General features: G+C 50.8%; 2 long non-coding RNA genes across 3 annotated transcripts in view; one reads left to right on the forward strand and one right to left on the reverse strand.

Moving 5' to 3' along the window:
* Positions 1 to 12,338, forward strand: part of LOC113599572 (uncharacterized) — a 25,477-nt gene extending 13,139 nt beyond the window's left edge. The window contains exons 2-3 of the long non-coding RNA XR_008291704.1: positions 10,465 to 11,356; positions 11,652 to 12,338. This is a non-coding gene — a long non-coding RNA (uncharacterized LOC113599572). The remainder of the gene's footprint in view (positions 1 to 10,464; positions 11,357 to 11,651) is intronic.
* LOC128312403 (uncharacterized) lies at positions 10,838 to 15,261 on the reverse strand. Of its 2 annotated transcripts, XR_008291710.1 has the most exons (5): positions 14,966 to 15,261; positions 13,542 to 13,640; positions 12,914 to 13,046; positions 11,883 to 12,155; positions 10,838 to 11,451 (listed from the first exon to the last, which is right to left on the reverse strand). It is a non-coding gene; the product is annotated as an uncharacterized LOC128312403 (long non-coding RNA). The 2 variants fall into 2 exon arrangements; XR_008291709.1 differs by having other exon boundaries at positions 12,914 to 13,640.
* Positions 15,262 to 16,453: the final 1,192 nt, after the last annotated feature.

Consider the following 16,453-nt stretch of genomic DNA (forward strand, 5'->3'; position numbering starts at 1 on the left):
GAAGGCACGTGAGAAAGGATAGGAAACGGGGAAGAACACAGCCCAGTGAAAAACCGTCAGTGAAGGTCACCATGCCTCCATGGTCAGGAGCGCAGGCTCTGGGACCCGGGCTGCTCGGGGTCTAATTACAGGGCCACCACCGACCGACTCGCTACCTTCGAAGCCCCAAGCAGGTCCTCACTCCCCTTCTCAGCTTCAGCGTCTAAAAGGGGAAGGCCACCGGGAGGCCCCGATGAGAAAGGACACGTACAGTGCTTGCATATAGCAAGCGCTCGGACATCTGACAAATGTTACCTGATCGTATTCCAAGTGACAGCGACAGCAGTGGGACAGAGGCGGCTTTTGAGGCCAAAGAGAAATAGCCTGGGAGTCGGCGACCTCTCCAGCCTCTGAAAGAGTGGCATGAAAATGTCCCTGGTGCCTCTTCTGAAGCCTCATGCCGGTCACTGACATGGTATCTGCTTCCTCTGCGGTCAGTTCCAGGAGCTGAAGGCGGTGAGAGGGAGAGAGGCGTCCTTGCTTTGTCTCCAACTTCCTTACCTGCCACAGGCTGTCGTGGGCCTAACGCCGGGATGGGAGGTTGGGAAGACGGCGTACGTCTCTGTCCCGCCAGCCCCCGCGTGCCTTGTCTGCTCCCCTGTGGTCACAGAACCCGGACAAAAGGCTGCCGCTGAGACTTTCTCCTGGCGTCTCCCCTAAGCAGTCTGGGGGAGCTTTTGTGCAGGGAGACAGGACTCTGGGCACCAGCTAGGGGCCACGGTGCATGTTCCTGGGTCAGTGATGGCCCGTGGAGCTGAAGGAAGGAGGTGGGGTTGGAAGGAAGAAACTGATTCAAGAGTCAGCAAAGGCTAGAATGACCACTAGATGTACAGGGAGCAGAACAGAAGATTCCAAAAGGGTTCCCAATTCCAGCTGGGGGCCCACTCGCGAAGACAGGGCAGATAGCAGAAGGAGGATTCTGTGTGAGCCCTGGGCACACCGGGAGGGAGGCATTGGTGGGAAATGGTGGGACTGAGTACGATGGCATGAGATTCCTGGAGTCAGCTCTCAAGGACGGGCCCTGGGGTGGAGCATGGAGGGGCCAGGAGCCCATGGCCGGGACAGGAGGAGAGAGCAGCGGGAGGTCAGGAGAGCAAAGCTCTGCACAGGCAGTGGTCTTGCAACATCAGGTAAAAGGGAAGAATGTTCCACTGGATTTGGTGACAGCTGAGGGTCATTGGTGTCTCCGTGTGATCAGGCTGACTGAGAACAGGTGCGGTGTAGCAAGGGGTGGAGAGTCCACGGCTGGCAGCCACAGGCCTCGACCCAAAAGAGAAAGAAGCAAGAGCGTGGGAGGATGAACGTGCCCCAGAGAGAGCCCAGAGGTGCAGAGAGCTCTGGCCAAGTCGCCCTGCCCGGGCCCGCCAGCCTGACCTCAGGGGAAGGGGCCCGGGGAGGGGCCTGATGGGGGCCGGGGAGCCACAGTCCACGTCCGCAGGGGCCTCCAGAGCCCACCCACATGTGGCCCGATCCACTCCCAGACAAGGGAAAGGCCATCAAGATGGGGACTGAGCCCGTGTACATGGCCACACAGCACCGACTCCCAAGACATGGTCCCTCAGAAACAACAGAATCGCACACGAACTGGTAGAAATGGTAGAAAATAGCCCGATGCTTGCCTGCCAGGCTTCCAGCAAGCATCAGCCGGGACCGCTCTGCCCGCCCCACCTCCCTCAGACCCTGTCCTAACAGCGGCGCTAATGAGCAGTGAAATGGCCAATAAAGACTCTGGCAGAAGGAGAGCAAGGAGCCGGGCGGCCCACAGACTGGAAAACCACCACATGGTCCTTGGACATTGGCCTTGGCCAATGGTCTACTCCGCCAGCTTGAAGCCACAAGCAACAGCAGGATCTGGCAGCCTGCTTGTTACACAGGGTTCCCCCTTCTTCCTTTTTCCAGGCATTTCCTCACCACAGAGGCTGCAGCACCCACAGCTCAGCTGCCTGGGAGCCCCGGGGGCGCCCGAACTGCACTGACCTCCAAGAGAGGGGCGCAGGGGAGATGTCCCAGCCGGGGGGCCCCCACAGACGTCCTTCACCGGACCGCCGTGAACACTTCTGCTCACGCACCCGCCCTGCTGCCAAGGAAGCAGAAAGGGCAAGGGAGAGAGAAGGTGCTGTTCAGTGGGCAGATCTGGACCCAGAATGGAACCAGCTTCAGGCCCCAGGAGACTGTCGACTGTCCCCACTCTCCCGACAGCCAGATCCTGTTCCCTTCATTTGCATTATCATACGTGTGTCACATGCATAGGGACCTTGCTATAAGGCATTAACAATCTGGGTACACAAGCAATTACGCACTTCCCTTCCCATGTGTTCACCTGTTGTGTTTCCTAAATTCCACCTCTGAGTGAAATCATAGGATATTTGTCTTTCTCTGACCGACTTATTTCGCTTAGCACAGGACACCCTAGTTCCATCCACACTGTTGCAGATGGCAAGGTTTCATTCTTTTTCATCACCGAGTCATATCGCATTGTGTATATACTATATCTCCATCTATTCGTCATTTGATGGACATTTGGGCTCTTTCCATAACTTGGCTATTGTCGATAGTGCTGCTATAAAGACGGGGATGCGTGTGCCCCTTCAAGTCAGCATTTGTTTACGTTTATTTGTTTACTTTGAAAGAGACAGAGACAGCGTGAGCTGGGGAGGGACAGAGAAGGAGAGGGAGAGAGAATCCCACGCAGGCTCAGCACAGAGCCCGACATGGGGACGTGAATCAGCATTTGTGTGCCCTCTGGATAAAAATACCTAGCAATGCAATTGCTGGGTCGCCGCATAGTTCTGTTTCTAATTTTTTGAGGAGCCTCCATGCCGGTCTCCGGAGTGGCTGCTCCAGTTTGCATTGCCACCAACAGTGCAAGAGCGTTCCCGTCTCTTCACACCCTCACCGACATGGGTCTTTAAAGGATCCTTTGGCTGCATTGAGAACAGGCTACAGCGAGACAGGGTGGAAGTGAGGACGCAAGTTAGGGTGCTGCTGCTGTAATCCAGACGAGAGACAGGGTGGGGGGTGGCCTGGACCACGTTGTCCCAACTGTGGGAAGCAGGGGATATTCTAGGTCAGTCCTGAAGGGGGAGCCGAGAGGGCTTGCTGACAGCTTGGATTCCTTCACCTGGTAGCCCGGGCTCCCCCAAACGAATTTCTGTGCTCTGGTCTCAAATCATTCCTTCCCGATACCTGGCACTCCTCAATGCTGTGCGTCGCAATGCCATTAGCTCTCAATCCATCAGCAGGCGGCTGGAGTGGCCATGCTGCAGCCTGAGGGTCTGCTCTCATCCATCACAGCCTTTGGCCCACGCAGCTCGGTCCCCTCACCCTGTCTGGGGTGGAAGGGGCGCAGCCCATGTCTTCCTGGCCAAGGCAAGTAGCTGATGCGTCCTGGGACATGGACTGAGGCGCTGGTCCCGGAGCCCAGACCACCTGTTGCCTCTGTGTGATGGCGCAGAGGACGGCCAGCCACAGGTGCACATAGTAACCCTTAGTAGGTGACGGTGGTCCCTCGGCATCCTCCAGAACAGCCCCCAGAATAACTACAGTCCTGATACCTCCTGTCCACTGAAGCACCACGCTCCCCGGGGCAGGAAATAAATGAAAACTTGAGCGCCTGGCACCGAAATCAAATTGAGCATGTCTCAGAAGCCCCCTGAGAGAGTTCTGAGCTGGCTTACACGTGTCCACCCAGCTGTAGACGCTTTGATAAGGGGCTCCACCCGGTAAGGAGCACGATGTCCTCTTAAGAAAAACCCTGGATTTCTTTCAAGGGAAAGAAACTGCAAAGCAGCTGTAGAGACCGTGGGTGTCCCAGAGATGGGTCCAGAGCGACTGGAGGCAGGACCCCATGAGTAAGCTGGTGTATGAAACAAACCACCCTGGGTTCTGTTTAAATCCAAGGAGGACCTGTCTCACTCCTTCCCCTGTGCAAGCCTCTGGGGGAGACGAGGAGACAGAGCCCAGTCACCCTGCAGGCTCTAAAACCCTGTTAAATGCTTACGTCCCAGCCCAGCATCCAAGCCAGAGCATAGAGGCTTTGGGAACCGCACCCCGTCTGCCAGGCCACAGGGGACACTTAGCAAGGCCTCCTTGCTAGACGAAAACTCCCCTGTGGTTTTCAAGATTTCACTTCTGGCCAGAGAGCCGAGTTCCCCAGATGTCTGGAAGGTGGGGGACCCAGCAGCCTTGCCACGGACAGAGTGGCGGCCGCTCCGGGGATGGGAGACACAGGGTAGGAAAGGATCCTGCAGCACAGCTCCGATGGGAGTGAGGAGTGAGGCCACGCCTGCCTCCGAGCCGCCAGCCAAGAATCAGATGCCCAACCTAATCCACCAGGCAGCTGGGCGTTTTCAGCCTCTTCTGTCAGGTGCAGCATTCATGGGCATCACCGGGCCTGGCGAGGACGCCCTGGGCGCCCTCAGAGCCCTCACGGGGACACAGACCCGGTTCACCACAAGGGCTCAGAGGAGACGTGTTTGTGCTTTATCATCCCAGCAGACAATGGGCTTCGAAACCTGTCTTCATAGGCAGCCCCCTTGGGGAGACAAAGAATCCCAGCATCAGCTCCTTGCGTGGACAGCGGGGACTCTGCCTGAGGGACGGTCCTGGCTTTTCCCAGATGCCGCTCAGTAGGGGAGAGAATAGACAGTTTTCAGAGCTAAAATTTTTTCAGATATGTGTAACCATAGAAATACTTGCACAATTTGCCTTAAATTCTTTTCGGAACAGGTCGGGTTTACACGAATAACAAAATAATAACATATTCATATAGTTAGAATCATAGGTTACCTGTATCCTAATTGTACCTTTTCACTTAGCTCGAAGGTATAAGCTTTTCCCCACATCATTATGGGCTCCAAAGTTTAATATTTAATCACCATTCAGTTTCTTCAAGCACTATAATTTACTAAAGCCCTTTTCTGGGGCTGATCATTTATCTCTAGGGCTTCTGGGTTGTAAATGCTTCAGCAAACCTATAAACCAAATTATTAATTATCAAAGCATTCACATTTCTTATTCTCCCAGTCTTGTGCAACTGGGTTGGAAGAGGAACCAGTATGGCCTCTGTCCTCAAGGAGTTTGTCATCTATGAAGGGGGGGTGGGGGGGTGGACAGTGATAACGTAGTAAACAACGACCCAGAGCCTGGGGGGCTCAGTTGGTTAAGTGTCCGATTTCAGCTCAGGTCATGATCTCACATTTCATGAGTTCGAGTCCCCCCATCGGGCTCTGTGCTGGCAGCTCAGAGCCTGGAGCCTGCTTCACATTCTGTGTCTCCCTCTCTCCCCCTCCCCCACTCATGTTCTCTCTCTCAAAAATAAACATTAAAAAAAAATTTAAAAACAATGATGGAGCACATAGAGGTTGGGGAAGGTGTTGGTGCAAAAACATTTAAAATAGATGAATAAACTATGGTAAAAGATAACGCCAACCCTAAATAAAAGCATGTGTGTGTGTGTGTGCGTGTGCACCTCACACTCACTCCAGAGAAATCTAATTCCAGAGGAAAACTGAGAGGTGTTGAGGGTTGTAAACAGCAGCCACAGTGGGGCCAGTGCAAAGGCACTCCTGGGCACACACAGAGTGCTGCAGAGAATCGCTCTGGCCTGTGATGTCCGAGTTGAGCTTCCGGGAGGCCAGCGATGCTTGCAGAAATAGAGGAAGACCAGGCTGGGGGCCCTGAAGGCCCAGGGTGCTCTCTGCCCTGTGGCTGGTCCTCCAAGAAGCTGTCTGGCCCAAGGGGGGCGGGCGGAGGAGCTACCAACTTGCTCCCCACCCCGTGGACCCCGGGCCGCAGGAGCAGGACTATGCCCGGCAGGCTGTGCTCCCCTGGCACCGAGCGGGTTAACGTTGGCCGCACTGGGCAGGTTGCCGTCTGGCTGTTAAGATTCACAGCTATACATGGAACACAACAGACTGTGAAATGTAATAAATCTGGAGTTGCCTCTCAATTTCACCAATAATAATTAGCAAATTAAAATGGAAATGTCACCACAAACCCATAAAAATTCGTAAGTGCAGCATGGAAAACTGTCTCGGGAACAGAAATGGCTTTTGTCCGTGCAATACCCAGGGCAGACACGCCGTCCAATGTTCCTCGGGACGGCCATTGTGCCCAGAGAGCCCAGCGCGGAGCTGATTAATCCCAGGGTCGGCTGTTTTTACGTGTCAGCAAGCTAACATAACTGTGTCATCAAGCCTGCTTTATGGAGCCTGTAATACGTGGACGGGGGCTGAAGCTGTTGCTCGAACAAGGCAGAGGGCAGCAGAAAACATGCCGGCCTCACCTCTACTTCTCCGTGGCCAGCACCCCAGCCGCTGTGCAACCATTTGGCCTAACTAGGGGAGGACTGGGAAATTTTGAGCAAACCGTGTACCATCTGGCTTGCGTTTTGCAGTTGAAAGCCGAGAATGCCCACCACTCACAGCAGAGTGCCACGGAAGAGTCCCCTCCAGCCGGCCCCAACTTGCCACTCCTGACTACCAGCCGTGTCTGTCAAGGTGGCCATGAGCTCCCTCGAGGGAAAACCCAACCGTGAAAACCCAAACTTTCCCCAAGTCAACAAAAGATGGAGACACTATCCACGTTATGCAAAACAATTCTATCAGGAAATAATGAGACTCAGCCCTTGCACTTCTCACAGGGACCAGTCTGATCCTCGTACCTGAAACAAACAAAAGTCTGTAGTAGTCAGTGTTCTCCAGTGAGACAGAAACAAAAGGAGAGCCAGAGAGCGTGCGCGCAATGTGTCCATGGAAGGAGATTTACTGTAAGGAATTGGCTCACATGATTATGGAGGTGGACGAGTCCCAGGACCTGGGGGAATGAGTTGGCACACTAAACACCCAGGATGACCGATGTGTGGTTCCAATACAAAGGCTGGCAGGCTCCGGACCCAGGAAGAACCAATGTTCCAGCTCAGATTTTCAAAAGACCAGAAAAAGTTCAAGACTTTGGACACCAGCAATAAACTTATCCCTAAGAGATGGGAAATGAAAGAGGCAAACCCTAAAATCACCCCCCACTGACTGCCTCCTGTTTCCAGGACGTGGCACAGACAAGCGTTGTGCACTCCCCAGGTGGAGAAAGCCTCGCTGAGAGTCTCAGAAAACCCAGGCAGGAAGAGGTTGCAGGACAGGGTATCAGAGGAAAGACAGCTTCACAGACATAGAGACCTCTGGGGATCTGCAAATGGTCCCCTCGAGTATTCCGCTGCGTACCGGCCAGCACATGAGTGCAAGGAAACATCTCAAGTCCTCAGAAAAAAACCCTTTCTAAAGATTGGAGAGAAGAGAACCCAGTGCTCACACAGAGCAGGGATGCTGCCTATTAACCCCAGGTGGTCTAGAGAACCTCAACTTCCCAGGGCCTGGGGGAGACTACACAGAATGTCTTGCCTCGGGGTAATAATTATCCATAGACTGAACAGTAATCAATGACCTGAGCTTCCACTTGAAGAAACTAGAAAAAGAAGAGGAAATCAAGCCCAAAGGAAGTGGAAGAAAGGAAATAATAAGAATCAGAGCAGAAATCAGTGATCTAGAAGGAAAAAGTGGAGAAAAATGAATGAAACCAAAAGTTGGCCTTTGAAAAGACCAATAAAATTGATAAACCTCTAGCCAGACTGATCAGACTAAAGAAGAGAGAAGACAGAAGTTACCAGTATCAGGAACAAGACAGGTGCATCCCTACAAATTCTCCAGATGAGTAAGGGAGTTTAGTTAACCATTTCAGGACACAAGATCAATATACAGAAGTTAATTGTATTTCTATATACTGGCCACCAACAATCAGAAATTAACATCAGAAAGAATAAACCATTCATGGAATATCAAAACTGAAATGCTTAAGGATAAATCTGATTTTTTTAAATGTGCAATATCCATACACAGAAAACTATAAAACATTGCCATGCGAAATTAATGGTGACCTAAACAAACAGAAAGGTATACAGTGTGCATGGGTCATAATATGCATTCGAGTGAAGACGACGGTTTCCCCCCATCAGATCTACAGATCCAGTGCCATCTTGTTCTAAATGACAACACGCTTTTTGCTGGAAATTGACAAGCTGATTCTAAAATTCATGTAGAAATGCACATGAAGAAATTAGAATAGCTGAAGCCATTTTTAAAAATAGTTGGTTGCTTTCAAGATTTATTATAAAGCTACAGCAATCAAGACAGTATGTTATTGCATGAGTATCAACAAACTGATCAATGGGATAAAATAGAGCCCAGAAATAGATCCACATACATATATGGATAACTGGGGGTTTTTTTTTAGTAAAGGTGCAAAGGCAATTCAGTGGGGAAAGAATAACCTTTTCAACAAATAGTGCTGGAGCAGTTGGATATCCATGGACCAAAAAAAGTGAGCTTCTATTCATACCTTGCACAGTGTATAAAAGTCAACTCAAAACTGATAAAAGTGTACAACCAAAAACCTTCTATCAGAAAGCCTTTGTGTTCTTGAGTAGGCGAAGATTTTTGTGCGACACTAAAAGCACAATCCACACAATAACAAACTGATAAATTGGACTTCATCAAAATTTAGAACATCTGCTCTTTGAAAGATACAGAATAAAACGAAGAGACAAGGTACAGACCCAGAGAACAATAGTTGCGACGCATATTTCCGATAAAGACTAAGTTTCCAGAACACTTAAAGGACATATAAAAAGAAAATAAATTACCCAATTTTTAGCAACAAAATATCTGAATAGATACTTCACCAAAGATGTCCAGATGGCAAAGAAGAGTGTGAAAAGATGCTCAGTGTCATAAGTCATCAGAGAAATGCAAATTCAAACGACAGTGAGATCCCACTGCACATCTATTACAAAGTCTACAGTTGAAAAGATGTTCTATACGAGTGTTGTGTGTACATGGAGGAACCAGAACTCTCATACTAAGGGATGTGTAAAATGGTATGGCTATTTTGGAAAATAATTGGGAATTTCTTAACGAGTCAAACCATGTGATTCAGCCATTCCAAACTCAGGTGTTTACATTTATATAAGCATGTGTTCATGCCAAAGGCTTGTACACCAATATTTCTAGTAGCTTTCTAGTAATGGTCAAAGACTGGAAACAACGAACTGTCCCACCAATAGGTGAATGAATAAGTCATGGTACATCTACATGGTGGAATACTTCTCAGAAATGTAAAAAGGAATGAGCTATTGATACATACTATGTGAATGAATCTCAAAATAATTATGCTGAATGCAAGAAACCAGACTTCCACCCCTCCTAAAAAGAGAGTATATACAATCTGATTCCATCTCTATAAAATTCTAGAAAATGCAAACTAATCTATCATGCCTAGGCATAGTGTGGGAGGGGCCACAGGAGGGACAGAGGGGAAGGATTCAAAGGCACCATGAGGAAACATCTAGAGTAATGGATGTGTTCGTTGCCTGCATTGCTCTGAAGATGTCTTAGTTTGCTCAGGCTGCTATTACAAAGTACCACACACTGAGTGGATTAAACCACAGAAACTTGTCTTCTGACATTTCCAGAAGCTGGAAGTCTGAGATCAAAGGGTCAGCAGAGTTGGTACCTCCTGCGGCCTCTCTCAGGCGTGTAGATGGCCGTCTCCTCCCCGTGTCCTCACCTGGTCTTTCTCTGTGTCCTAATTTCCTCTTCTTGTAAGGACATCCACCATATTGAATTAGGGCCCTTCCTAATGACATCATTTCAACTGAACTACCTCTTTCAAGCCCTTGTCTCCAAATACAGTCACATTCTAGGGTATACGGGTTAGGACTTCAGCCTTGGAACGGGGGGAGGTATCATTTACTTTCTGTTAGCTATACTTCAATAAAGCTGACTTTCAGAAAATACTACTCGCAGATTATTTTGTTTGTGCTTGTTTAATAATGAGTTCTACCACTGCATGCAATCTGGTTCATCCGAGTGCAGTTGGGGCATAATTGTTGGGAATAAAATAGTTTTCTATGAGAAGGCCTGCCCGTATGTTTCTTTTCCACAATTTCTTGTAACTTTTCATGCTTTTCTGTGCTCGCTCCACCCTAGAGACCGACCGCCCTGATTTCCACACGGAGAACAAGAAGGACTCACTGGTCTTGAGAAGGAACCAGTGTGGGATCAAGGCTGCCGTTTCTGCACTCAGCTCATGCTGGCAGGGCGAATAGTTGTTAACCACTTACCTTGACTTTTCAGATGCTCTGGTAGCTGAACAGCCTCCCTGAGAGTCTTCCTGGACCCAAATCCAGGAGGAATTTCTCCCCCGCCCCCCGCCCCCGCCCCATAAGCAACCTACAATTCCTGGAGAGAAGACCTAAACCCCCATCCTCCTCAGTCTGTCCACAAATGCCCACAATCATGCGTGGTACCATAATCATTCTCAAGAAAAGGCTGATGTCTTACAGATGTTTCCTCCTCCCTCCATCCTTCCCAGAAGGTGTCTCTGCTCCCTACTTTGCCTCAGGAACCCCTGGGGCATGCATCCGCCCAGGAATCGTTGGACAGGATCCCCCCAAACCCCCCGCCTGGGGCAGTGCTGGGGCTTTGGTCCAGATGACACGTGGCTCAGAGAAACAATTGAACCAGGGAGAGAAGGACTCCGTCCAGTCCAAATACGTAAGTCACTGAGGACAGGTCTTAAGGAAGCAGCCCATACCCTGTCACTCTACCTCATTAATTAATCTGTTTATTTCCTTTGCACCACTTAGCACGCATGTCTGTGTCAGTCACTGAAACGTAAGCCCTACAAAGCAAGGACCTTGTTTTCCTTATCCATTACAGTGTCCCAAACACCTAACAAAACCTGACACATGCCGGGTGCTCAGTAAACGTTGTTGTTGTTGTTGTTTAATGAATAAATTGGGCTGTGAACTCTTAGGGGAAGTCCTGAGCTTCTGGAAAGCTCCTACCTAAAGCACACGGGGTGCTGGGGCCCCGTTATTTCTAACAGCAGGCTGGAAATCTGGCTCTAGGAGCTGCCTCGGATGTCGGGGGTGGGGGTGGGGGGATGGGTGTGCTGCTCCCACCACAATCAGAATAACTCGTTTTTGCCTCTTTTATCTACCGAAGTTCCATGAACATTTTTGTTTAAAGAAAAAAGGGATAGCCTTGTTTTTTGAATATCTACAAGTCACAAGTGTAGACTTAAAATAAGAAAGACATCATGCTATTTTTATTAGACTTTTTTTGCAAAGCCAAAGCAGTGACGCCCTTCAAGATGCTGTTCCCTTTAAGATCTCACAAACGGAGTCTGCGAATATCTTCTCCACCGTTGTGCGTGAAGAACGTTTCACGAACCAACGAATGTGCTGATTCCAGAGCCTGAGGTAGGAGGTTGGACCAGAGAGGCTCTACTATGTTTAACTGGTGTCTCTTTCTCTCTCCTCTGCTTTCATCTAAGGCTGGCGGGATGGGCGTAATGCTGCCCAGATAGAAAGCAAAAGATAAAGCAGATGGGGACAAAATAGGGCCAGAGGCGGCCTAGAGGAAATCTGCTGTCTGCAGACAGTGGAACAGGCTGGAAGGTGCCAGCAATGACAAGGGGGGGGTGCAGGGGGCTGGAGAGCAGGAAGCAAGCTCCAGTGCCAGGACCAGGGAGAGAGAACTGGCTTCTTCTTCCAGGTACAAATGGCGCCTGGTTTTCCCATCGTTATGCTCTCTGCTATGAGCGGTTTGAACCTCTCCAGAGTGATCCGTCCATCACATAACAGCTCAGATCAGGTTGGCTTTCTGGATGCAAAACCCACAGCTACAACAGGAAGTGGCATCGTTCACGGGACACGACAGTGTTCCCTTCTCTCCCTCTCTCTCAATCTCTCTCTCCCTGCCCTCCTGGTGGAGAGTGGTACTTACATGTGGGGCAAAATGCTCCAGGCACAAGACTCAGGACAAGATTGTAGGATTGGCCCCTGGACTTGCTGAACTTTACAAAGCGGTGCATTCAGGGCTGCAAACGGAACACGGGCAGCTTCTCTGAGGCTCAGCTCCAGCCCCTCCATGAAGGCAGGTGTCGTAGACTCCAGATGGGGGCTGTAGGTCTGCGAAGGCCAGCGCCTGCTCCCCGGGGAGAGAGCGCCTGGCTAACTGCCAAGCCTCATCACCACATGAGCATCATCCTTTGGAGTCCTGATAAAATGAGACAGGACAGTAATGACCAGCAGGCAGAGAGGCACATGCTGGAAGCGCACACTGGATTCCCGTTGGGAAAATGCTAGAAGGCTGCCCTTTAAAAAAAAAATCTGACACAAAAAATTTCCTGTGCTAACTGTCCAAGACCTCAGCTCTTTCTGAGTAACTTGGGTACCATTTAATCCATTCACCTCAGCCCATCAAGGATCTATCTGCATGAGTCATACCTGTGGAAGCCCAGCCTCAACAAGGCGGCCCCAGGAACAGGCTGTTCACTGCCTGGCTGGGTGGCCTATTGCAACTTTGAAGAGCTCAGACTTTTAGAAGCTCCTTTCTTTTATCAGTTGAAAACCTATTTCTCCACAATGTCAATTCTGCCCTCAAGGTCGCACAGAGAAATGAGTTTTTTCCCATTCATAGAAATATCTATCCCACATCCAAAGGCAGCTACCATGCCAACTACTCAACTTTTCCACGCCAGCATAAACACTGCTTGTTGCTTCAACCCTCTCCAGAATCTGTTTAGATTTATAAATGATGGTTTTACATGTGTGACCAAACATTAAAGGCATCCCAAGTAAGTCTAACCAGTATGGAATACAGTGAGCCTGTGAGTTCCCAGATTCTGGCCACCCAAACGCTTTCTGGTTTGGAGAGTTTCTAGAATCTGCCTGTGTCCCCATTTTGAAACTGGAATGTGTCCTTATCTCTGATTCTCTGGAGCCTCCCGCATTCCCCATGATTCCTCGCGTTACCAAGAGCTGTCTATGTGCCAGGATGTGATTGGGTAAGAGCCGGAGACACGAATCTGCTCCAGCGAGGCTCTAGAGGGTTCTTCCTGCCCAATTCAAAGCGTCGTGCACAGGTCCATTGTTCTTCAGATCAACTCTATCAGGACAAATGTGCTACTTGCTCATTTTACTGGTGATAAAAGCAAGGCCCAGAGGCATAAGTGACTTCCAGAGGCCCAAGGCCACTTGGTGAAGGGTCCTCAATCTTACCCGAAACCTTCAAGCCCCTGCACCCCACCCTGAACCTCATCCCTAGAAAGAATGACTCTTCACCCTTCTAGAAGGCACCTCCCATGCGGCAGCTGCAGAGACCAGAGGCTGCTGTCCATCACCGTCTCCACCCTCAGATGGGGAGGGTACCAAAGGTACTGCCACCGAGGGAACACTTGGAGGCTGCAGATAAGGACTGAGCCTGAGGCTTGAAGAAGTGCCTTTTGTTCTCTGACTCCTCCCGCGCCCTCGGACCTCTTACTCCATGCCCAGGAAATCTCACTCCTCCTGACACAGGGGACACATTTACTTCCTCTTGATAACAGAATCCTAAAGGCAGCCCCCAGTCTGTCCCTCCCGGTGCCAGCACGGAGGCAGAGACCTCTGGTGACAAATGAGTCGTGCGTGGAGCCTCAAAAGAGGCCCGAAGGTGGCAGGAGCCGGAACTTTCCAGTGACTTTTATGTTCCCTTTCCGAAAGGCTGTAAAGAAAACAAGACATAAAATGCCTCCCCTGTATAATTTGCTGGTTTATAGGTGGTTTCATCACTTTTTTTAAATGGCTATCCCAAGTGATCTTTATGTTCCCCTTATGGCGGGTACTGCATGCCCTGAGAAAGCTGAGGGAGCGGAGGAAGTCGGGCGGCCCCGGAACAGGTGCTCACCACCTCCCCCGCCCGTTCTGTGGCCTGGCAGTGATGGGTGGCGGGGCACGGGCTGGCCTCGCGGACCTGCCATCTGGGGATGCTTGCACCCTGCCACCCCCAAAGGGAAGGTGAGCGGGCTCCCCCGAATTTGAATTTACAGCTGAAAGGACCATGCTATAGAGATATAATTAGAGATGGAGGTAGAGGCGGAACATGCCCCAGCCCGCCTCCCCTCTACGCCTGATGTGGTGAGACCACGCCCCAGCCCGCCTCCCCTCTACGCCTGATGTGGTGAGACCATGCCCCAGCCCACCTCCCCTCTACGCCTGATGTGGTGAGACCATGCCCCAGCCCGCCTCCCCTCTACTCCTGATGTGGTGAGACCATGCCCCAGCCCGCCTCCCCTCTACACCTGGTGTGAGACAGCCCTGATCACACCTTCCGGCCTCATCCATCCAGCACCTAGTGACCTGCTCCTTTGTGCTCATGGAAACCTGCCATTCTCTGGTTGATTTTGTGCTCCCTTGCTCATTTATTTTTTTCATAATTAGGGAACAGAAATCATCTAAAAACTTCACTAGAATGTGCTTTAAATATTTAAGCCACCAGTGCAGGCATTTGTTGATCGCTATTTATATTTACATAAATTTATTAAATTTAACTTAATTTATTTTTAATATAAATTAGAGTGAATGAAGAGACATTTATTAAATGTTAAAGAAGGTGTTAAATGTCGAACTATTATACTCACGTGTGACATAATTATAAGCCCACAGCAGTTTGCAGAAACAACACACAGGTTCCAACAGACCCTGGCCCCAGTTCCCTCCGATGACAACATCTTACACAACCATAGTAGAAAACCCGATGCAGAAAATTAACACTGCTGTGATCTACAGGCATGAGAAGATTTCACCGGCTTCTCCATACGCTCGTGTGTGTGTCTGTGTGTGTGATGGAGAGTATATGTCTGCATATGAGTATGTGTGTGTGCACATACGTGCGTGCATCTGTGCGCATGCGTGTCCCTGTGCATGCGTGTGTGCCTGCATCTCTCTGTGCGCGTATATGTGGTTCTACACAATTTTACCACATGTGCAGACCCCTGTGGCCACCACAGTGCAGATACAGGACAGTTCCATCACCATAAAGACCCTCACCTGTGACACCTGTTCATCATCGTGGGTGTGTTCACACAGACACCCAGGAGGACCTGCTCCCCTGTCAGTGTCCACGGCACAGCCAGCCTCCCGTGGCACCTCCACGGAGCAGAAGCCCAACGTGCGTGCTGGATGAATGACTCCACCCACAGAATGCCTCAACAGCCTTGGATGTGAATGAATCTACACATAACCCCGGCGAACCAGGCTTCCTCCCAAGACTACTTAGCACGAGATGAGGCGAGGGGGATGAAGGCTGGTGCTAGACTCCTCGGACCCCTGAGCGGACCCCAGAAACCCACCTGCGCCACCCCACCCCTCACCACCCGCTGCTCCAGTGATGTGAGACCCTCTCAGGTACGGGTGGTTACGATGACCTCCAAGTGATCCACCCCCCTGAGGGCCTCTCAGCTCTTGAAGGACGGCAGGGACAAGAATCCTCCACCGTCGACATGGGGTTGGAGCACCCCCACGTCCCCACGTCCCTCAATCAGGCAACTCGGGCAATTTCTTCCTCCCCTTCCTTCAAAGGTATCCTGGGAGTTCACATCAAGGTAACACCACCCAGACCACAGTGTTGGAGAAGCCCCGTGTGACAGCCCCCAGGCCCTTTCTGGGCTCCGCAATAACATAGCCCACTCAGTGTGGCCCTGGGCAGGACTCCGGGGCCCCTGTCTCCAAGCCCTCGGTTCCTTTTGCCTCCTTCTCGAACCTGCCTGGGGCCCCAGCTCATGCCCCTCCACCCAGGGCCCCCCATGGCACTCGTGACAATGGAGTTCACGGCTCTTCTCTGTGGCTGGTCGGTGGTTTCCGGTCCCCACGGCCACCGTGTCCATGGTAACGGCAGCTCTCAGCCTTCCCCACCTCAGTAATCCCTTCCAGTTCCAGACTGCAAAGGGAACAGAGACCACTGGCCTCTCCAGGGCCTCAAACATCCCCTGAGATCACAGGCCTGGAAAGCTGCCAGTGTGACACAGAGTGTAAAATGCACACATCAGACATTGTCAGAAAGAAATCTGTTCTCCAGGTAGACAGTAGGGGAAGGATATGCTTGCATTTTAAGAAATATGGTGAAAGCATTGCAGCAGGGACCCCATCCGTGGGCGGGGACTGGCCATTTGCGACCTCATCATCCCTAAGGAGTCTGAACAGGTCTGGGCCCTGATTCCATTTCTGCAAGGCCCCTTCATGCCATCTGTAGGTGCTGGAGCTGAGACAGAGAAAGACCCAAGAGCCCAAAGCATCGGTGGGGGTTACTGGGTCGGTGACAGTCACTTTATCAGTGAGGGTTGCTGCATCTGTTAGATAAGCTACGCCCCCCAGACAGGGTCAGAGGGATACCGCTGACCCACAGCTCCACGCTTCCTTATGGACTCCAATCATGCACCTATGATTCCAGAAGCCTCTTGAGAGCTGAGACCATGTTTGCAGCCCCATCACTTAGCCCCACGCTTGGCACACAGAATACCTACAGTTAACAATACGGTA

The sequence above is a fragment of the Acinonyx jubatus genome, chromosome C1 (assembly GCF_027475565.1).
Source record: "Acinonyx jubatus isolate Ajub_Pintada_27869175 chromosome C1, VMU_Ajub_asm_v1.0, whole genome shotgun sequence".
NCBI classification, from domain to species: domain Eukaryota; kingdom Metazoa; phylum Chordata; class Mammalia; order Carnivora; family Felidae; genus Acinonyx; species Acinonyx jubatus.